Source organism: Tursiops truncatus, chromosome 20 (assembly GCF_011762595.2).
Source record: "Tursiops truncatus isolate mTurTru1 chromosome 20, mTurTru1.mat.Y, whole genome shotgun sequence".
Taxonomy (NCBI): domain Eukaryota; kingdom Metazoa; phylum Chordata; class Mammalia; order Artiodactyla; family Delphinidae; genus Tursiops; species Tursiops truncatus.
Window position 1 is genome coordinate 9,259,060 of NC_047053.1, and position 23,952 is coordinate 9,283,011.

The 23,952-nt window shown below is 43.3% G+C and overlaps 1 long non-coding RNA gene across 3 annotated transcripts in view; it reads left to right on the forward strand.

The window, feature by feature from the left end:
• Window positions 1–1,101: 1,101 nt before the first annotated feature.
• The window catches only part of LOC141277400 (uncharacterized), a 124,514-nt gene continuing 101,663 nt past the window's right edge, over window positions 1,102–23,952 (forward strand). For 2 of the 3 annotated variants that reach the window (XR_012328754.1, XR_012328756.1), the window contains exon 1: window positions 1,102–3,347. This is a non-coding gene — a long non-coding RNA (uncharacterized lncRNA). The remainder of the gene's footprint in view (window positions 3,348–23,952) is intronic. The other variant, XR_012328755.1, reaches the window with a different exon arrangement.

Below are 23,952 nucleotides of genomic sequence, written 5' to 3' on the forward strand. Positions count from 1 at the left end.
GGCTCACTATTTAATATTTCTTTTTTCCCCCTTATATATAACTGGAAGTAGAAATTTTCTGTTTTTTTTTTTTTTCTGGACAACAGTGGTGGGTTTTTTGTTTGTGTTTTGGTTTTGGAGGGGGCTTGGCGGTGGTGAGGTTTTGCCCTGGTGCCTGCCTGCTAAGCTTAGGAGGGGTGGCAAGGCAGTTCTGTCCACCAGCTGTCCTAGAGGAACTACTTTAAAGTAGGTCTTCTTACAAATGAACATATCTACGAAACAGAAATAGACTACAGACATAGAGAACAGACTTGTGGTTGCCAAGGGGGAGGGAGGGTGGGGGAGAGAAGGATTAGGAGTTTGGGGTTAACAGATGCAAACTAGTATATATAGGATGGATAAACAACAAGGCCCTACTGCATAGCACAGGGAACTATATTCAATATCCTGTGATTAAACCGTAATGGAAAAGAATATATGTATGTTTAACTGAATCACTTTGCTGTACAGCAGAAATTAACACAACATTGTAAATCAACCATACTTCAATAAAAAAAGAAGTAGGTCTCCTTTTTTGGGGTGTGGCCTCTCCCATTCCAATTGTATTTGTTCACAGATAATATTCCAAATCTTTTTCATCACTAGGTAGAGAGCACCTGTCCACTGGCCAACTAGCTTATGTTAATTTCATAGTAATATTTGTTATATTTCCCATAGTTCCTGGCATCTGGAAACATTTTTGTGGGCAGTGACAATAGTTAACCAGTATGTTTTGGGGGGTGTATTTTGAGTGCGGTTTTCTAAACCTCTCTTCCACAAATCCACTCTAAAGCACTAATCTGTGAGCAGTTTTGTGGTCTCCACCCAACATCAAAAAGTGGCATGTAAAGCCGGCAACATCATGAAGGTTTCACCGATTCATGTTCCAAAAATGTCACAACTCCTGCTCAGGCCACAGCGTCAACACTATATATATATTCAATGATTTATTTTATAAAGGAGTAAGTCCTTTTTTTTTTTTTTTTTTTTTTGCGGTACGCGGGCCTCTCACTGTTGTGGCCTCTCCCGTTGCAGAGCACAGGCTCCGGATGCGCAGGCTCAGTGGCCATGTCTTATGGGCCCAGCCGCTCCACGGCATGTGGGATCTTCCCAGACCGGGGCACGAACCTGTGTCCCCTGCATCGGCAGGCGGACTCTCAACCACTGCGCCACCAGGGAAGACCTCTTTCTTTTTTTAAAATATTTATTTACTTATTTTTGGCTGCGTTGGGTCTTTGTTGCGGTGCGCGGGCTTTTCATTGCGGTGGCTTCTCTTGTTGCGGAGCACGGGCTGTAGGCGCACGGGCTTCAGTTGTTGTGGCACGCGGGCTCAGTAGTTGTGGCTCTTGGGCTCTAGAGCGCAGGCTTAGTAGTTGTGGTGCACGGGCTTAGTTGCTCCACGGCAAGTGGGATCTTCCCAGACCAGGGCTCAAACCCGTGTCCCCTGTATTGGTAGGCGATTCTTAACCACTGCACCACCAGGGAAGCCCCTCCTCATTTATTTCTTTAATGTTTTTGTCCCTTGCATCAGATGTTACGGTCTTTAAGATTATGCCCTGAGGCAGTTTTTAGAAGATACCCAGAAACTCTGTGAGACTATCCTTTGAAAGGTGCGGATCTATGTCTTTCCCTTTCCCCAAACGTCGGCGGGTTTGTAACTCCCTTGTAATCAATAGAGTGTGATGGAAATGACGAATGTGTGAATCCTGAGGCCAAGAATAAATGCTTGCAGCTTCTACCTTGTTTGCTAAACACTTGGTTTTGGAGCCCTGAGCTGTAAGGTAAGAAGTCTGAGCCCAGGCCATAGTGAGAGGTTACGTGTAGGTGCTACGATCAATAGCTCCAAGCGGAGGTCTCAGCAGACAGTCAGCCTTATACACCAGACATGGAAGTGAAGGCGCCTCCATGTGAATCCAGCCTCCAGCAGTCAGGCCTTCCAGCCCTGGAGCCTTCCCAGCTGAGGCCCCAGGGGTCATGCAGCGGAAACGGGCCTTTTCTGCTGGCCCCGTCTGGATCTCTGACCCACAGAATCTGGGAGCAAAAGAAAATGTTTGTTTTAAGCCTTTATGTTTTGGGTTAACTTGTTATATATATACATACATACATATACACATCTTTATATTCATATTTATTCGATTTATTTATTTTTATTGAAGTCTAGTAAATTTACAATTCTGTGTTAGTTTCAAGTATACAGCAAAGTGGTTCAGTTATATATATATTCTTTTTCAGGTTCTTTTTCATTGTAAGTTATTATAAGATATTGAGTATAGGGAACTCCCTGGCGGTCCAGTGTTTAGGACCCTGTGCTCTCACTGCCAAGGGCCCAGGTTCGATCCCTGGTCAAAGATCTCACAAGCCACGTGGTGTGGCCAAAACAAAACTGAGTATAGTTCCCTTGGGTTAACTTGTTATAAAGCAATAGTAATCAGAGAACACAGTCCTAAACTGAGTCTTCCACCCTTCTCTGTACAACTAAAAGTTTGGAGGGCAGTGATGGAGAACTCATGGTCCCTGTAGGCCCACTGGCTCCCAAGAAGAAAAAAATGGTGGAGCTGAGTCAAGGGTTCCCTTTTAATCTTCCCATAATTACCAATGAGATATGTCATTTTTGCATGGATTAACTTTCTTCCTCATCAAAGAAATATCAGGAGAAGGGGACAAGTGTTCACCTCTGTCAAGAAGGGTGTTTTAGGGGCTTCCCTGGTGGCGCAGTGGTTGAGAATCTGCCTGTCAATGCAGGGGACACAGGTTTAAGCCCTGGTCTGGGAAGATCCCACATGCCGCGGAGCAACTAAGCCCATGCGCCACAACTACTGAGCCTGCGTGTCTGGAGCCTGCGTTCTGCAACAAGAGAGGCCGCGATAGTGAGAGGCTCGCGCACCGCGATGAAGAGTGGCCCCCGCTCGCTGCAACTAGAGAAAGCCTGCACGCAGCAATGAAGACCCAACGCAGCTAAAAATAAATATAATTAATTAATTAATTAAAAAAATAAAGAGGGGTGTTTTAAAGGGTTTATTCTGTATCTCCTCTCCCCCTAAATTATTTCAGTTGACTATTTCTTTTTGTTATAGTGTCGTAATATAAATTATAGTAAAGTTAAAAGAATGAGTTATAATACATTTATGTTACATAATTATATACTATATATAATTAAGAAGTTATAATAAAAATATTATAATAAAAAATAAAAATTCTCGTATTTGTTTTCTCTTCAAATGTCTTAGTTTCTTGGCTATCTCTTCACACAGGTGTGCAGCATTATAACTCTGGAAGCTCTGAGTACGTGGGCAGGGTTGTGGACACACGGACCTCACCCAGGGAAACTGGTAAGTGAAAGGGCTCTGTTATTGGGAATATCCTTAAGTGTTAGAGCAGGGAGGGCTTTCCTCTGGAGCAGTTTCCTTCTGCAGAAAAGAACTGCCCCGTCTCCTGCTTTGTTATGAGCTGCTCACAATTCGAGAAGCTGGTTGGGGAAGGACTGGGGTCCCCACCGTTCAGTGTTAAGTTTCACTTAATCTCCCTATGTTCAGTCCCATCCCTCACCCCACTTCCTCTACTCTACCTGGTCTCCCCACATCTGGAGCATCTCATTTCTTCATAAGGTAACCTTCCCGTCTCTTGTACAGAAGGTGCCAGCCTGCAAATATGGAACATGAGGGAAGGTAGTGGTCTGATCCCTCGGTAACACATGTCCAAGCGCCTCCTCATTTTAGCCTCATGTCTCACCTGCGGTTTTTGTGGTACCTAGAATCTCCAAGGGCTGAGCCTTTCCAGGTTCTGTGAGGTTTAATTGGCTCCTTTCCCAGTGGGCACCCCTATTCAGGGTTAGGAAGATTAAATTGCCCAAAGTTATACATCTAATCATGGAATTTAGACTCCATCTCAGGTTTGTCCGTCTTCAAACCTCTGTGTTTCTTATTTTATAAAGCTAGAAAAAAGCCTGATAAGCCTGAGAAAATAGAATACCAGAAGAACCAGTTTCAGAATATAGATGCAGGATTCCTAAATGTTAACAAACTGAATCTAGCACAATACTGAAAAATCTATACAAGGCAGACAACTCAGTAAAGAAATGCAGAGTAAAATGAGATATCGCTTTTGTGTGTATGTGATTAACTTAGCAGAGATTTTAAGAAAGATCCTACCCACTGTAGGCAGTGGATGGAGGAAATAGGCATTCCCATATGTTTCTGGTGTGAGAATAAATTGGCATCACCTTTCGAGGGGTCGCTTTTACTATATGTAACAAAGTCTTAGTATCCTCCATAACTTTTGGCCCAGAAGTTCCAGTTCTAGGAGTTTATTTTCAGGAATCAATCATGATAGGCACAAACATTTAGCTATGAGGATATTAATATCAATGTTATCTATAATATTGAAAAATTAATAACAATGTATCTGTTCACCACTATGGGCTTGATAAAAATAAACTATAGGGCTTCCCTGGTGGCGCAGTGGTTGAGAGTCTGCCTGCTGATGCAGGGGACACGGGTTCGTGCCCTGGTCCAGGAAGATCCCACATGCCGCAGAGCGGCTGGGCCTGTGAGCCATGACCGCTCAGCCTGTGCGTCCGGAGCCTGTGCTCCGCAACGGGAGAGGCCACAACAGTGAGAGGCCCTCGTACCACAAAAAAAAAAAAAACAAAAAAAAAAAACTATAATACCAAACAAAATAATGTTGGAGAATAGTTTTAATAATATGAAAATATGATAACGATACATTAAGTGAAATACATAGGTTCAGAATGGTGTGTTCTCATTGTATTGCAATTTGTCTGTGCAAGTGATGAAAACTGAACTAAAAGTGGCTGAAGAGAAAGAAAAGGAACGTACTGATTCATAGTACTAGAAAGTCAGGGCGTGTAATACCTCAGGCAAGTTGGGTCCAGGCACTCATGGATCATCGCGAGAAATCTGTTTCCATCTCTTAATTTGTATTTTGTGTTGGTTTTACTTTCACATAGACTCTCCATGAGAGCTGTTAAAGAGGGTGTATTAGTCAGTGTCTTCCAGAGAAACAGAGCCAAGGGGACCCGGAAAGCTGATGGTGTAGATTCTAGGCTGAGTCTGAGGCCTGAGAACCAGGAGCGCTGAGAGTAAAGGATTGATGTCCAAACTCAAGTTGTCAGGTAGAGAGTGGACTCAGCCTTCCTCCACCTTTTTGTTCTATTCAGCTCTCAATGGATTTGATAGGTCCACCCACGCTGGGGAGGGCTGTCTTCTTTACTCAGTCCACTGATTCAAATGCTAATCTCTTCTTGGAACACCTTCAGGCACACCCAGAAATAATTTTTAGCCAGTTATCTGGGCACCCCTGTTGCCCAGTCAAGTTGACACATAAAATTAACCATCACAAGTCCACACCCTGTCAAGTTGACACTCATACATATCTCCTTAAACCATACTAATCTCCAAGTAAAGAATAACAAAGGTTGGGCTTCCCTGGTGGCGCAGTGGTTGAGAGTCCGCCTGCCGATGCAGGGGACGCGGGCTCGTGCCCCGGTCCGGGAAGATCCCACATGCCGCGGAGAGGCTGGGCCCGTGAGCCATGGCCGCTGAGCCTGCGCGTCCGGAGCCTGTGCTCTGCAACGGGAGAGGCCACGACAGTGAGAGGCCCGCGTACCACAAAAAAAACAAAAAAAACACAAAGGCTTAATTCCACCTGACACAACACAACTCTCCATACAACTGAAAATGCACTAGCCCCTTCCTCAGAAGAGGAGGTAAAGTCCTTGAGTGATGTTTACTCTCCTTGTCACCCTCTAACGTAAACAGTATGATGTAGAATTAACAATACTTAAATATTATGATTTAAAGTCAATACATCTTGTGTTGCACGATAAGGAAATAAGAGAGGAAAGAAGACAAAGATACTCCCACACAATCATAACAAAATAAGGAGGAAATCCTCTATGACAGTTACAATCCTCATTTCTCTAACTGGCCACGTGGCTGGTATTTATAACTACTTTCTCCCGCTACCCATTCTGTATTCCCTTTGCCTTCAACAAGCACCTGAGATGGTCATCATCATTCTTTACTTGTAGGATGACCAAACCTTCATTCCTGAAGGGTCTGCACCATTAGTAGTCATGCCTGGGTTGGACTGTACTTTTCCATTGACCTTAATCATAGGACACAGTAATACTAAGAGATGTCTAAGGGATCTCCTGTATTCCACACATATTCTTCCTTACCTCCATCGTGGATAGTCCAATTTCCTCTTGGCAGCCAGGATCAATCACTCCAGCCAGCATAGTAACTCCCTTCTTTGCCTGTTGATTCAGTCATGAGATGCCCAAAGTGGCCGGGTGGCTCTCTTAACTTCCAGCTCATTGGAGTCATTGTTATATCTCTTAGTGGAAGCATTCCTCCTTCTGGAACTAAGACCTGTAGGCCAGCAGAGCATAAGGTCAAAGGAACAGGAAGCTAAAACTTTGCTAGTGGGTCATTAGGGGTTAGAGTGAGTGGTACCACTCCCATTTCCACCCCAATTCCTGGATCCGTGAATCCTGGCTATGGGAGAAACAGCACTGTATATTGGACACTGATTCAGAGCATATACAGCCTCCTGGAGAACCTGGCCGCAGCCCTGAGAGGTATCGCCACCTAGCTGGCACTGTAACTGAGTCTTCACAGGGCCGTTCCACTGTTCTATCCAACCAGCTCCCTCAGGATGGTGGGGAGCATGTTAAGACTAGTACATTCCATGAGTGTGGGCTTATTGTTGCACTTCTTTTGCTGTGAAGTTCTTTTTTTTTTTTTTAATGTGTGAAGTGAGTTCTTGGTCAAGCATTTCAGTGTGGAATAATACCATGGGAGTGGGTAAGGTATTCTGCAAGTCCACTGATGGTAGTTCTTGCAGAAGCACTGTGTGCAGGGAAGGCAAATCTGTATCCAGAGTAAGTGTCTATTCTAGGAAGAACAAAATGGTACTCCTTCCGTGATGGAAGTTGTCCAGTATAGTCAACAGGCCGGAAAGTAGCTAGCAGATCACCTCGGGGATGGTGCTGTATCAACGACTAGGTGTTGGTCTCTGCTGCTGGCAGGTTGGGCACTCAGCAGTGGCCACGGCCAGGTTGGCCTTGGGGAGTGGAAGTGCGTGTTGCTGAGCCTGTGCATTGCCTTCACCCCTGCCACCATGGCTGCTGCATTCATGAGCCAAGTGGGTGATGACTGGGCTGGCTGTGGAAAGAGACTGGCATCCACAGGATGGGTCATCCTTTCCGCTTCATTATTAAAATCTTCCTCTGCTGAGCTTACCCTTCGGTGAGCATTCATGTGGGACACAAATACCTTCATGGTTTTTTGCCCATATATCTCTTCACCACATTTCCTCATCACCAATTTTCCAATCATGTACCTTCTGAGTCCCTAACCATCCAGCCAAACCATTGGACACGTAAATCAGTATATAATCACGTGTCTGGCCATTTCTCCTTCCAAGCAAAGTGAACAACCAGGTGCACTGTCTGAAGTTCTGCCCACACCACTCTCCTTCAGGGACGTCCCCAAAGGGCCTGTGGTGCTACAGCTGTCCAGTTTTGGGTGGTGCCTGCATATTGTGCTTCTAGAACCATCTGTAAACCAGACCAGAGTCTTCTCTTTCTCTGTCAGCTGCCATGGAGAACTCCCCATGAGGCCATAGGTGCAGGATGGGAGAGAGAAGGGGCAGCAGGAGTGGGGACCATGGACCTTTGGGCCACATCTTCATGTAATTTACTTGTGCTTTCAGGGCCTGCTCAGGCCTCATCATGTATATGTCACTTCCATTTGATGATGGAGTGCCGCCGTGCACTATGTGCCTTGGTGGGTCAGGTAACGCCCAGTTCATGGTGGGCAGTTCAGGTCACATGGCAACTTGGGAGTCCTTGGTCAAGCGTTCAGTCTCTGCTAAGGCCCAGTAGCAGGCCAAGAGCTGTTTCTCAAAAGGAGAGTAGTTATCTGGAGGGGATGGCAGGGCTTTGCTCCAAAATCCTAAGGGCCTGCACTGCAGTTCACCTATAGGGGGCTGTCAAATGCTCCAAACAGCATCGCATGTCAAGAAGGAATATCTTGACATGCCCCTTACCCCTGGACCCCTCGAAATTTCACTGAGGTGGAGGGTCCCTGAATTTTTGTTGGATTTATTTCCCACCTTCTGGCATGCAAATGTCTTACCAAATCTAGAGTAGTTGCTACTTCTTGCCCACTAGGTCTGATGAGATTAATGTCATCAATGCAGTGGACCATAGTGATAGCTTTGTGGGAGAGAAAGGTGATCAAGATTCCTGAGAACTAAATTATGACATTGGGCTGGAGAGTTGGTGTATCCCTGAGGTAGCATCAGAAAGGTCTGTTGTTGGCTTTGACAGCTGAAAGCAGACTGCTTGACAGGGTGGAGAAAAAGGCATTTGCCAGATCAGTAGCTGCACGCGAGGTGCCAGGAGATGTGCTATTGGGCTGGCCAAAAGGTTCATTCGGTCTTTTCCGTAAGATGGCTCTAGTAGCGCTTAGTTGTCTTTAACTTCATTGGAAACAATGTTGTTAGATTGTATTATGAAAGCTATCATATCAGCATGCATTTTTTTAAAAAAACTTATTAAAATTGGTGAATTTTTGTATAGCCATTTTAATATTGAAGATGGAAGAGAAAAAGCAACATTTTCGGCATATTATGCTTTATTATTTCAAGGAAGGTAAAAACGCAACTGAAATGCAAAAAAAGATTTGTGCAGTGTATGGGGAGGGTGCTGTGACTGATCGAACTTGTCAAAAGTGGTTTGCTAAGTTTCGGGCTGGAGATTTCTCGCTGGGCAATGCTCCATGGTCGGGTAGACCAGTTGAAGTTGCTAGCAATCAAATTGAGACATTAATTGAGAATAATCAACGTTATACCACACGGAAGATAGCTGACATACTCAAAATATTCAAATCAAGTGCTGAAAATCACTTGCACCAGCTTGGTTATGTTCATTGCTTTGATGTTTGGGTTCCACATAAGTTAAGCGAAAAAAACCTCCTTGACTGTATTTCTGCATGTGATTCTCTCCTTACACATAATGAAAACAAATTGTGATGGGCGATGAAAAGTGGATACTGTACAATAATGTGGAATGGAAGAGATCGTGGGGCAAGCGAAATGAACCACCACTAACCACACCAAAGGCTGGTCTTCATCCAAAGAAGGTGATGTTGGGCTTCCCTGGTGGCGCAGTGGTTGAGAGTCCGCCTGCCGATGCAGGGGACACAGGTTCGTGCCCCGGTCCGGGAAGATCCCGCATGCCGGGGAGCGGCTGGGCCCGTGAGCCATGGCCGCTGAGCTTGCGTGTCCGGAGCCTGTGCTCCACAACGGGAGAGGCCACAACAGTGAGAGGCCTGTGTACCGCAAAAAAAAAAAAAAAGAACAACAAAGAAGGTGATGTTGTGTATATGGTGGGATCGGAAGGGAGTCCTCTATCATGAGCTCTTTCCAGAAAACGAAACGATTAATTCCAACAAGTACTGCTCCCAACTAGACTGACTGAAAGCAGCACTTGATGAAAAGCGTCCGGAATTAGTCAACAGAAAACGCGTAATCTTCCATCAGGATAACGCAAGACCACATGTTTCTTTGATAACCAGACAAAAACTGATACAGCTTAGCTGGTAAGTTCTGATTCATCCGCTGTATTCATCAGACATTGCACCTTCGGATTTCCATTTATTTTGGTCTTTACAAAATTCTCTTCATGGAAAAAACTTCAATTCCCTGGAAGACTATAAAAGGCACCTAGACAGTTCTTTGCTCAAAGAAATAAAAAGTTTTAGGAAGATGGAATTATAAAGTTGCCTGAAAAATGGCAGAAGGTAGTGGAACAAAATGGTGAATACATTGTTCAATACAGCTCTTGGTGAAAATGAAAAATGTCTTATTCTTACTTTAAAACCAAAGGAACTTTTTGGCCAACACAGTACTTTGCTCAAGCAATGAAACCACATCTGGTACAGTAACTGCTAGTGGAAACACCACCTGGTTAGGCTTGTGATAATCCATTATTATTCTTTAAGACCCATCTATCTTCTGCACAGACCAGAAAGGCAAGTTGAGTGGCAATATGGTGGGAATTAACACCCCTTTATCCTTTATGTCCTTGATGGTGGTACCAATCTCTGCGATACCTCCAGGAATGCAGTACTGCTTTTGGTTTACTATTTTCCTATGTAGAGGCAGCTCTCGTGCCTTCCACTTGGCCTTTCTCACTCCACAAGTCAGGGAACTAATGGGGGGATTCTGCTAGCTGCTGAGTGTATTTATTCCAATTACACATTCTGGAACTGAGGAAATAGCTACAAGGTGGGTTCAAGGACCCACTGGGCCCTCTATGAGACAGACCTGAGCTAAACCTCCATTGATCTCCTGACTTAAATCAGGCTCTCCTCTGACTGGTGGATCACAGTGACATTTTGGGTCTCCTGGCATTAATTTCAGTTCAGAGCCAGTGTCCAGAAGTCCCTGAAAGGTCTGATTATTTCCTTTCCACCAACGCACAATTACTCTGGCAAAGGCTGAAGGTCCCTTTGGGGGAAGGCTGAGAGAAAGATCAACCGCATAAATTTTTGGTAGCTTACGAGGGTCCTTCCTCAAGGGGACTGGCCTCCCCTTCATTCAACGGGTTCTGGGTCTGTAAACTGGGTCAAGTCTGGGAATTGACTGTGGGACCATTATTCCAGTTAGACTTTTGTTCACCAGACCTGGAATTTTTTTGCTCATATAGATCAAGTAAGCATTTAGTAGGCTTCCTATCTATTTCACTTCTGGAACACCACCATCAACCTGCCACCCAGGTCTATGAGTGTCAGACTGTTCTATTAATACTTTGGCTCTGCTATCCATTATGGTAGCCAAGCCCATCTCGCCTTTGGGTGGTTGAGTGCTACCACTTGGCCTCCACCATCCTGGGATCCAGTTACTCCCATCACATTTAGGGTTCCCAATTCAGTGGCTGCAGTTCCCACTGGGAGATCTGGCCTACAGAGAAGAGCAATCTCAGAGCTCCTCCAGGCTGCTGGGGCTCCCCTCACAAACTTCCTTCTCACTGTCTTCCAGACCCTCCCAGAGAGGGTGAGTAGGCCTTAAATGACAAATGCCCTGTAACATTCCAATCTCCCTAATCCTTTGAATCCTTTCCTCGACATTAAACCAAGGCAGGTTCATCATTTCCAGTTTACTCACTGTGGGCCGCCTTTTGGCCCATGTTTCAGCCAACCAACCAACCAAACTGTTCTAACTTCCCAAGCTGCAAACTAAATGCAGAATCTCTGCCTAGTGAACCCGTATCAGTAAATTTGGCCTGATCCAATTTTATGTTCCTTCTACCATTATCCCACACCCTTAGTGTCCATTCCTCCACGTTCCCCAGATCTCTGTCTGTGTAAATTAGGAAACCTTAAGTTATATATTGTTATAAATTATATATGAATATAAATACTAAAAAGAGATTTATTATAAGGTATTGGCTCCTATGATTATTGAGGCTGAGAAGTCCCATGATCTGCCATCTGTAAGCTGGAAACCAAAGAGAACTGATGGTGTATCAGAGGCCTGAGAGCTGGAGAGCAGATGGCGTAGATTCTAGTCTGAGTCTGAAGGCTTGAGAAGTAGGAGTGCTTGAGGGCAGGACTTTAAATAGGCAGAGAGCAAATTCAACCTCTTTGCACCTTTTTGCTCTATTCAGCCTCAACAGATTGGATAAGGCCCACCCACAGTGGGGAGGGCCATCTGCTTTACTCAGCCCCCTGATTCAAATGCTAGTTTCTTCTGGAAACACTTTCACAGACTACCTAGAAATAAGGGTCAACCAGCTATCCGGGCATCCTGTGGCCCAAGTCAAGTTGACATGTAAAATTAACCATCACAGAGGGCTAGTAGCAGCTCTGGGATTATGTTTTACCAATGCGAAAGTCTAACAAAAATAGAGTCTTTCCTTTCAAGTCATTCCAGCAAAAATCCCAATGCTGCATCTCTTTGGCCAGGCTTGGGTCACGTGCTCCTCTTCTTCAGCTGAGAGGTGGTGTGAGTGCCACCTTAATAGTAGTTTAGATAGCTAAAATTTATTGAGTACTAATTATGTGTAAATCATGAATCTGAGTCTAAATTTTCTGTGATTAGATGTGTAACCTTGGGCAATTTAGCCTCCCCAAGCCTGAAAAGGACTCAACATCAGTGTCCTCTGTGTTATTTCCCTTAATCCTCCTGACAACTCCAATAAAATGGATTCTATCATCATCCTCATTTAACTGATGAAGAAACTGAAGCCCAGGCAGGTTACGTATATTATGCATGACAAAAGAATTAGCAAATGGTGCCTCCACCTGCATGGACTGAAAATATGGGTGGAAGCAGTTTCCTCCCAAAAGAATCAGATGCTGCTTCTGACATTGAAGACAGAGCCCAAAACAAAAGAAAAACAAAATGAAACAAAACAAACAACCACTCAGGATACAGGGATGTGAAGACTTAAAAAATCTATCACTAATATACTCATAAAGGTAAGAGAATATATTGCACTCGTGTTATAAGAACAGGATGATATAATTATAAATATTAAGAGAAAAAAGAAAGCCCTTAAAAGTTAAAGCAGGGTAGTAGGCCCAAAAAATGTAATAGAAGAGTCGGAAGGTAAACTTGAGGAAATCCTGAAGAAGATGAAGAGATGGAAAATAGGAGAGAAAAGATGAGAAGATTAAAACAATAAGTCTGAGAGGTTCAATATCTGAATAATAGAGTTCCAGACAGAGAGAACAGAGAAGATTTAGGGGAAGCAGTCATCAGTAAAACAATACAGAAACATTTACCAAGCTCAAGGACATGAGTTTCCAGATTGAGGGGTCCTTCAAATGCCCAGAAAAAAGGATGAAAAGAGACCCACCAAGACACATCATCATGAAATTTCAGAACATGGGGGCAAAGAGATTTAAAAAATCTTTGAGAGAGAAAAAGAGAGATGGAGATTAGGAATCAGATTTGACTTTTCATTCTTCAGTGAATAACACTGGAAGCAAGAAGACAACAGAGCAATGCCCTCAAAATTCTGAAGCAGCATGATTTCCAACCTAGAATTCTCCACCCAGCTAAATTATCAATCAACTCTGAGGGTAAATAAAGACATTTTCAAGTATGCAACGTTTCAAAGCATTTCCCTCCTATGCATCCTTTCTGAAGAAGCTACTGAAGGCTGTGCTATTTTTATAAATTAATTTTTGGCTACGTTGGGTCTTCGTTGCTGCCTGCGGGTTTCCTCTAGTTGTGGTGAGCGGGGTCTACTTTTTATTGCAGTGCATGGGCTTCTTATTGTGGTGGCTTTTTTTGTTGTGGAGCACGGTCTCTAGACATGTGGGCTTCAGTAGTTGTGGCACGTGGGCTCAGTAGTTGTGGCTCGTGGGCTCTAGAGCACAGGCTCAGTACTTGTGGCTCACGGACTTAGTTGCTCTGCGGCACATGGGATCTTCCCAGACCAAGGATCAAACCTGTGTCCTCTGCATTGGCAGGCGGATTCTTAACCACTGCACCACCAGGGAAGTCCTTACTGTACCTTTTTTTTTTTTAATTAATTAATTTATTTATTTTTGGCTGCATTGGGTCTTTGTTGCTGCGCACGGGCTTTCTCTAGTTGCGGCGAGCGGGGGCTACTCTTTGTTGCGGTGCACGGGCTTCTCATTGCGGTGGCTTCCCTTGTTGCGGAGCATGGGCTCTAGGTGCACGGGCTTCAGTAGTTGTGGCGCGTGGGCTCAGTAGTTGTGGTTTGCGGGCTCTAGAGCGCAGGCTCCGTAGCTGTGGTGCACAGGCTTAGTTGCTCCGCGGCTTGTGCGATCTTCCCGGACCAGGGCTCGAACCTGTGTCTCCTACATTGGCAGGCGGATTCTTAACCACTGCGCCACCAGGGAAGCCCCTTACTGTGCTTTCTGAACAAGAGAATAAACCAAGAGGAAGGCATGACATACAATAAATAGGAATCTGACACAGGAGAAAGGTGAAGGGAATCCTCAGGGCGAGGGTAATGGGAGATTCCAGGATGACATCTGTGCACTGGATGCAGAAGGAAACAAATTCAGACTGAAGCAGTGCGACCCGAGAGAGAGATGAATTGAGGACTGACACCACCATTCGCCCCACCACCATCATGCAGACTTTTAAATCAAGGATAAAATGTCCAGAGAGTCTGACCCACATTTTCCTCTGAAGTTTGTCAATATGCTCATCACTCCTGGATGACCTGCTGCCTGATCTGCCGTGGATAGTGTCTCGCAATGCTCCGCTTAGACCTCTTCTAGGAGCTGGAGGGCAAGTCCTGGTGAACAGAAAATACAGAACAGCCTCTCCCTCTGACTGTATCCTGGCCAAACACCTAAAAGCTGGCCCATGCTGTGGTGCTGCCACATGTCTCAGCTGTGCTGAGCCCGATGCCCAGTGTTACTCATCATGTTACTCAGTGATTTTCCCATAAAAGGCTCTTATAAATACTCAGGGAAGCTGAAGCCAGGCAGTGACCCAGAGACAGTTCAGCTTATCTTCTCCTTCTACAGTGCCAGTGTCACCCTTTCCTTACCCTCCTTGTTTGGTGCTTACTACTCAGATTTTCAAAACTCAGTAATATTTAGGGAGGCATATCTAGGTGGAAAACTAAAAAGGAAAAGTGAAAGTCAACAGTGAAAAGTGAAAATCAACACGAAAGTCATCACAGTGGTTAGCGCTGGGGGGTAGAGAAAAGACTGCAACTGAGGTGTAAACAGAGGCCTTGGAAGGACTGGCTGTGTTTTATATCTCAAAATTAGTGGATGATTGCTTTTTTTGTTTTTGAATTTTATTGTATTATTTTTTTATACAGCAGGTTCTTATTAGTTATCTATTTTGTACATATTAGTGTATGTATGTCAATCCCAATCTCCCAATTCATCCCACCCCCCCTCCCCCCTTGGTGTCCAGCATTTGTTCTCTACATCTATGTCTCTGTTTCTGCCTTGCAAACCGGTTCATCTGTACAGCGTGAAGTCAGAAAGAGAAAAACAAATATCGTATATTAACACATATATATGGAATCTAGAAAAATGGTACAGTGGATGACTGTTTATCCTATTATTACATTCAAGTTGCACAAATGATTTTATTCCCCTTTTTGTTTGTATGATACATTTCACAGCAAACCATTGAAAAAAATCAGGTGCTGTTACTCAATAAATAAGGAAATGAATGCAGACAAGCAGAACTAAGAAATGTTCTTCCAGAATCTTTGAAAAACGAAAACACCTGCAAAGAGAAAAAACAGGAGGGGACACTTGTATCTGGCTCTTTCTGTTACAGGGAACAGAGACCTGCTTAATTTATTCATTTTTAAAAACATTTATTTTATTGAAGTACAGTTGATTTATATTGTTGTGTTAATTTCTGCTGTACAGCAAAATGATTCAGTTATATGTATATATACATTCTTTTTCATTATGGTTTATCACAGGATATTGAATATAGTTCCCTGTGCTATACAGTAGGACCATTCTCTATATAACAGTTTGCATCTGCTAATCCCAAACTCCCAATCCATCTCTCGCCCACCCCTGCTTAATTTAACTCAAGAAAGGAGTTGGGGTTGTTTTGAGTCTACGTGTGGAATGAACTGGAATGATAAAACTCAGGTAGTTTTTCACTCTCTCTACAGGCATCTCTGTGTCCCTGTCTGTCTGCTCTGCTCCCTATTGGCTATATAGTAAACCTCCCCCAAATTCTTTGGCTTAAAACAACAATCACCATTTATTTATTGGCTCATGATGCTGTGATTTGGGAAGGGATTGGCAGGAACAGCTCATCCCTGCTCCATCAAGTGTTGGCCGGGTCAGCTTGACTGGGGCTGGAGGGTGCTGATGGCTTCACTCACATGCGTGGCTTCTCAGCTAAGGCGTCCAGAACAGCGAGGGGCTGGCTGGACCAATCTCTCCAGCAGGGCTTCTTTACATGGTGACTTAAGGCTCCAGAAGAAGTAAAGCAGAAACTGTCAGGCCCCTTAAGCAGCAGGTCCAGAACTGGCACCATGTCATTTCTGTTACATTTTGTTGGTCGAAGAAAGTTCATATCATGGGGAGGAGAAGTAGGCTTCACCTCCTGATGGGGGACGAGGCTTACAGAGGTGGGAAGAACACTTGGCAGCTGTTTTTGCAAACAGTAGTTTTCCTCCCACCACATAATTTTGATATGCATGTAATTTTAGTTTGTTGTTGCCTTAACTCCACCCGTGTTTTTCTGTCACCTACAACTTTATTGCCAACTAGCAGACTCGTTTTGTGTTTTTAAGTTCAAATTCATAAGAACTGTTTGGTTCAGTTCATCTTTTCACTTCATGCCACTGGTCCAAGCCTATTTTTTTTCTCAAGTTTTTAGTTTGAAAAACATTGTTTCAGAATAGTTGCATGACTAGTACACTGAATGCCTATATACCCTTCACTTAGAGTCACCAATTTTAACATTTGCCACATTTGCTGGATCACACTTTCTCTATGCATGAACGTATGCAGTTAGTTGAAGACATCATAGCATTTTGTCTTTAAATACTTTGGGATGTATCTTCTGAGAACAAGGGCATTCTCTTACATAACCACAATCAAATGAGCATACTCAAGAAATTGAACAATTATATACAGCTATAATCTAATGTACTGTCCATATTAATATTTCCACAATTGCCCCAATATTGTTCTTTATATATGACTTTTTTGGATCCAATATTCAAATTATGATCACACGTAGAAATTTGTTGTCATGTCTCCCTAGTGCCCTTTAATTTAGACAAGTTCTCTGGCTGTTTTTCATATATTTTAAAAAAATATTTATTTATTTATTTTCCTGCACCGGCTCTTTGTTGCAGCACACGGGATCTTTTAGTTGCAGTATGCAGACTCTTAGTTGTGGCATGTGAACTCTTAGTTGCGGCATGCGAGATCTAGTTCCCCAACTAGGGATCAAACCCTGGCCTCCTGCATTGGGAGCATGGATTCTTACCCACCGAACCACCAGGGAAGTCCCTGTATTTCATCTTTATGACACTGACTTTTTGGAGAGTCTAGGCCAGTTGTTCTTTCAGTTTGGATTTGCCTGATTATTTCCTCATGATCAGATTCAGCTTAAACCTTTTTGGTGAGAATACTACATAGGTGATGTAGTGTGGCTAGCCAGTTGATTGGTTGCTCTTAGACAATTGCTGGCCAGTTGCCTATTTGTGCTCACTCCCATCCCCCTTCTCTTATCCTGTTCCCCATCATTCCCCAGTCTCCTTAGCCCAGAACCTTCTGTGTAAGTTTGGCCAAGGGGAGACAGTGACAGATGATTGGAGAATAGGAGAAGTGGAAAGGCTGGGATATTTCCCTCTCTTTCTCGTTTCCTTCTCGCCTATGAAGTCTCTTGTTCCCCCCCCCACCCCAAACAGACCCTGCCTCTGTGGTTCCAGCTCCCTGGAAATCCCCCTCCTTGGTTCTGGCTCCTTCTGACTGGCCCCAACCTCTGTGCTCTGATAAAACCTCCTTCTCCTGCCATCCCTTCAGCCCTAGGGCAGCACTTAACTTCTGGCTGTTGCTAACCTCCAGTTGCCTTACCATCCTGTGTTTGGCTTCTCAGCTTTTCCATTTCCTGTGGAACCAATTTCCTTTATTTGGTTTGAAAAACCCAGGCTGGCCTCTGCTTTCCTGACTAAACCCTGACTAATACAGGCAGGGTGTCTAATCCCAGTGACCTATGGGATGGGGTTACATGGTATAAACTAAGGCAGCATTAGCAACAGAGGCTATAAGAGGGGAAATTCCTTTAGAAGGAGGAGTACGCACTGTAGGTCTCCTCCCTGGTTACATAGAAAGGAAATGTACAAAAAGGTAACATCTCTGGGTGGTAGAATTTTGGGAGATTTTCATATTATTTTTCTTCTTTTTTGTTTATCCACATTACTTATGTTTTCTGCAACAGACATGGATTGTTTTTGGCATGAAGAAAAAATCTAGCATGCCATATTTAGTAAACAAATGAGAGGATGTTGTGCTCAATAAGATATATCAGAGGATATGGAAGTGGCTAACCCCCATAAGAGTACTTTGGCTCCCAAATATTTTTTTCAGCTTTATTGAAGTATAATTGATAAATAAAGTTGTAATAGATTTAAAGTGTACACTGTGATGATTTGACTATGCATGTACATTGTGAAGTGATTCCCACAATTGAGTTAACACTTCCATCATCTCACATATTTACCATTTATTTATTTATTTTTGTGCAAATACTTAAGTTCTATTCTCTTAGTAAATTTCAATTATACAGTGCAGCGTTATCAACTATAGTCACCATGTTATACATTAGATCTTCAGACCTTATTCACCGTATAACTGAAAGTGTGCACCCTTTTACTAACCTCTCCCCTTTTGTTGCAACCCCCAGCCCCTAGCAAACACCATTCTATTCTTTGTTTCTATGAGTTCAACTTTTTTTGAAAATTGAAGTATAGTTGATTTACAATATTGTGTTAGTTTTAGGTGTACAGCAAAGTGACTCAGATATATCTATATCTATTTTTAAGGGTTCTATTCCATTATAGAATATTACAAAATATTGAATATAATTCCCTATGCTATACAGTAAATCCCTGTTGCTTATCTGTTTTATGTATAATAGTCTGTATCTGTTAATCCCATGCTCCTAATTTGTCCCTCCTTCCCTCCCTCTCCCCTTTGGTAACCATCAGTTTGTTTTCTATATCCATAGGTCTGTTTCTGTTGTGTATAGGGATTCATTTGTATTATTTTTTAGATTCCACATATGAGTGATATCATATAGTATTTGTCTTTCTCTTTCTGACTTATTTCACTAAGTAAAATATTCTCTAGGTCCATCCATGTTCCTGCAAATGGCAATATTTCATTCCTTTCTATGGCTGAATAGTATTGCATTGTATATATATACTACATCTTCTTAAGCCCATCATCTGTCGTTGGGCACTTGGGTTGTTTCCATGTCTTGGCTATTGTAAATAGAGCTGCTATGAACATTGGGTTGCATCTATATTTTTGTTTGTTTGGTTTTTTTTTAGAAGTTTTATATATTTATTTATGTATTTTTGGCTGCGTTGGGTCTTCGTTGCTGCCTGCAGACTTTCTCTAGTTCCCTCGAGCAGGGGCTACTCCTCGTTGCGGTGCGCGGGCCTCTCATTGCGATGGCTTCTCTTGTTGTGGAGTACGGGCTCTAGGCGCACGGGCTTCAGCAGTTGTGGCTGGTGGGCTCAGTAGTTGTGGCTCGTGGGCTCAGTAGCCGTGGCACATGGGCTTAGTTTCTCTGCAGCATGTGGGATCTTCTCGGACCAGGGCTCAAACCCATGTCCCCTGCACTGGCAGGTGGATTCTCAACCACTGCGCCACTAGGGAAGCCCACATCTATATTTTTGAATTAGAGATTTTGTTTTTTCTGGGTATATACCCAGAAGTAGGATTGCTGGATCATATGGTAGCTCTACTTTTAGTTTTTTAAGGAACTTCTATACTTTTTTCCATAGTGGCTACACCAATTTGCATTCCCACCAACAGTGTAGGAGGGTTCCTTTTGTCCACACCTTCTCCAGCATTTATTATTTGTAGACTTTTTAAAGATAGCCATTCTGACTGGTGTGAGGCGATAACTCATTGTGGTTTTGATTTGCATTCCTTTAATAATTAGCAATGTTGAGCATCTTTTCATGTGCCTGTTGGCCATCTGTAGTTCTTCCTTGGAAAAATGTCTGTTTAGGTCCTCTGCCCACTTTTCGATTGGGTTATTTGTTTTTTTGGTATTGAGTTGTATGAGCTGTTTGTATATTTTGGATATTAACCCCTTGTTGGTCACATGATTTGCAAATATTTTTCTCCCATTCTGAAGGTTGTCTTTTCATTTTGTTGATGATTTCCTTTGCTGTGCAAAAGCTTTTAAGTTTGCTTCAATCCCATTTGTTCATTTTCGGTTTTACTTCTGCCTTAGGAGACTGATCTAAGAAAATATTGCTATGAGTTATATCCAAGAATGTTTTGTCTGTGTTCTCTTTTAGAAGTTTTGTGGTGTCATGTCTTATATTTAGGTCAAAATAAACCATTTTGAGTTTATTTTTATATATGGTGTAGGGGAGTGTTCTAATTTCATTGATTTACACGTGGCTCTCCAGCTTTCCCAACACCACTTGTTGAAGAAACTGTCTCTTCTCCATTGTATATTCTTAACTTCTTTGTCAGAGATTAATTGACCATAGATGTTTGAGTTTATTTCTGGGTTCTCTATTCTGTTCCATTGACCTATATGTCTGTGTTTGTGCCAATAGCACACTGGTTTTTTTCGGGTTTTTTTTGCGGTACGTGGGCCTCTCACTGCTGTGGCCTCTCCCGTTGCGGAGCACAGGCTCCGGACACGCAGGCTCAGCGGCCACGGCTCACGGGCCCAGCCGCTCTGCGGCATGTGGGATCTTCCAGTACTGGGGCACGAACCCGCATCCCTTGCATCGGCAGGTGGACTCTCAACCACTGCGCCACCAGGGAAGCCCAGCACACTGTTTTTATTAGTGTGGCTTTGTAGTTTTGTCTGAAGTCTGAAAGGCTATGCTTCCAGCTTTGTTCTTTTCCCTCAGGTTTTGCTTTGGCAATTCTGGGCCTTTTGTGGTTCCATATAAATGTTAGAATTATTTGTTCTAGTTCTGTGAAAAATGTCATGGCTAGTTTGATAGGGATTGCATTAAATCTGTAGATTTCCACATTGAGTGGAAAGTAGGAATCTGTTTTTTGAACAGAAATTCTTAAGAGCTCACGAAGTTCCAGGGCTTCACGGTAGCTGGGCTCCAGTTCCAATGAACTTGTGGTAATAAGTTCAATATAACCAATAAGCCAGTAGCCTATAACCAAGTGTAAATTAGTATCCATCAAAAGTCCATGAGTGATATATTTTGCTTTAAATCATAAGGCTGTAAATTACAGGTTTTATATACCTGTATCTTTTACTCTGCCATTTCCACACCACAGTTGCTGTTGTTTTCAATACAGTATCTCTAAAAAATGTCCGTATTACTTTTGGCATCCTTAAAGCATGACTTAGGAACTGTTCACACTGAGCTCACCATCACTTCTTCTCTTTAAGGACAGTGCAAACCAAAGTGACACAATCGGTGCCCTTCGAAATCAGCAGGGCTTGACAGCCCCTTGGATTTCATTGATGAGCTACTGAATGGCTTGGCAGCCATCCTCAGGGTCTGACCAAAGGAAAATCAAAGGATTTCTTTCCAAATTCACAAGCAGAATTTCTTTACTACCAAGTTTCCCGAAAATGGTGTGTGAGTACCTGTCTGTCCATCACTTACAGGAAGGTTTCTGAGGTAGTCCCTAGTCTTTTCTATCCTACTTCTGGTTTCAGAAGACTGGTTTTGGGTGACTGTCCCTCACGGAGGGCCCTCCTGTGGCCCAGGAGGCTGCTATATTACCACTGTGGGCCTGAGAGGAACTGTTGGTTTCCAGGCCCATGTTCTTGTGAAGTCTTCCCTTAGAATGGGGACTTTAAACTTAGATTCTACAGCAACGGTTTTTTTTTTTTTAACTTATCTCCATGATATCATTTTATTTATTTATTTAATTTATTTTTTAAACATCTTTATTGGAGTATAATTGCTTTACAATGGTGTGTTAGTTTCTGCTTTATAACAAAGTGAATCAGTTATACATATACATATGTCCCCATATCTCTTCCCTCTTGCATCTCCCTCCCTCCCACCCTCCCTACCCCACCCCTCTAGGTGGTCACAAAGCACCGAGCTGATCTCCCTGTGCTATGCGGCTGCTTCCCGCTAGCTAGCTATTTTACGTTTGGTAGTGAATATATGTCCATGCCTCCCTCTCACTTTGTCACAGCTTACGCTTCCCCCTCCCCATATCCTCAAGTCCGTTCTCTAGTAGGTCTGTGTCTTTATTCCCTTCTTGCCCCTAGGTTCTTCATGACCATTTTTTTTAGATTCCATATATATGTGTTAGCATACGGTATTTGTTTTTCTTTTTCTGACTTACTTCACTCTGTATGACAGACTCTAGGTCCATCCACCTCACTACAAATAACTCAATTTCGTTTCTTTTTATGGCTGAGTAATATTCTATTGTATATATGTGCCACATCTTCTTTATCCGTTCATCTGTTGATGGACACTTAGGTTGCTTCCATGTCCTGGCTATTGTAAATAGAGCTGCAATGAACATTTTGGTACATGACTCTTTTTGAATTATGGTTTTCTCAGGGAATATGCCCAGTAGTGGGATTGCTGGGTCACATGGTAGTTCTATTTTTAGTTTTTTAAGGCACCCCCATACTGTTCTCCATAGTGGCTGTATCAATTTACATTCCCACCAGTAGTGCAAGAGGGTTCCCTTTTCTCCACACCCTCTCCAGCATTTATTGTTTGTAGATTTTTTGATGGCCATTCTGACCGGTGTGAGGTGATATCTCATTGTAGTTTTGATTTGCATTTCTCTAATGATTAATGATGTTGAGCATTCTTTCATGTGTTTGTTCGCAATCTGTATATCTTCTTTCGAGAAGTGTCTGTTTAGGTCTTCTGCCCATTTTTGGATTGGGTTTTTTGTTTTTTTTGATATTGAGCTGCATGAGCTGCTTGTAAATTTTGGAGATTAATCCTTTACAGCAAAGGTTTTTAACCTGGGGTCCAAACACCCTCTGTTCATGGTTGAGTTTTAGTGTGTCTGTGAATCCCTTGAAATTGCAAATAAATTTCCATAAATGTGATTTTTCTGGAGAAAGCGTTCTTAACTTTCATCAGATTCTTCAGAAATGGGTGTCCCTAAAAGGCTAAGAGCCACTGGTCTGTCCTGTCTCTGACCTTGATCTAACTTGATACACACGGTTCCTTGTTTGTATTTCTAACCAGTAGAGTATGAATTGATTTTGCCAAGGCCTTAACATTTCCTACCATTCTGTGTGTCTCTCTCTCTTACTTTTGTTCTTTTTTTTTTTTTTTTTTTTTTTTTGCGTTACGCGAGCCTCTCACTGTTGTGGTCTCTCCCGTTGCGGAGCACAGGCTCCGGACGTGCAGGCTCAGCGGCCATGGCTCACGGGCCTAGCCGCTCCGCGGCATGTGGGATCTTCCCTGACCGGGGCACGAACCCATGTCCCCTGCATTGGCAGGCAGACTCTCAACCACTGCGCCACCAGGGAAGCCCACTTTTGTTCTTTTTGATTACATATTTTTCTGGTTGGACAACCAATTTCTGGGTATTCTTTTAAATCTTTCTTGTGAGCTTTAAGTTCCTCAATGATTTAACTTATTTTGGTGATCCTTAAATATGTCATGACTTTTTCTTTTCTTAAACTATTTTAGTATGGACTGTATAAACATCCAAAAGAGGGACTTCCCTGGTGGTCCAGTGGGTAAGACTCTATGCTCCCAATGCAGGGGGCCCGGTTTGATCCCTGGTCAGGAAACTAGGTCCCACATGCATGCTGCAACTAAGAAGCCCGCATGCCGCAACAAAGATCTTGCGTGCCGCAACTAAGACCCGTGCAGCCAAAATAAATAAATAAATATTTTTAAAAAATCCAAAAGAGCACATGTGAAATTTAAAGAAGAAAATTAAAGCAATTAAAAAGCACCAGGGGGGGACTTCCCTGGTGGCACAGTGGTTGGGAATCCGCCTGCCAATACAGGGGACAAGGGTTTGAGCCCTGGTCCGGGAAGATCCCACATGCTGCAGAGCAAGAAAGCCCGTGGGCCACAACTACTGAGCCTGTGCCCTAGAGCCCGCAAGCCACAACTACTGAGCCTGCGTGCCACAACTACTGAAGCCTGCGTACCTAGAGCCCATGCTCCACAACAAGAGAAGCCACCACGATGAGAAGTCTGCGCACAGCAACGAAGAGTAGTCCCCCCTCACTGCAACTAGA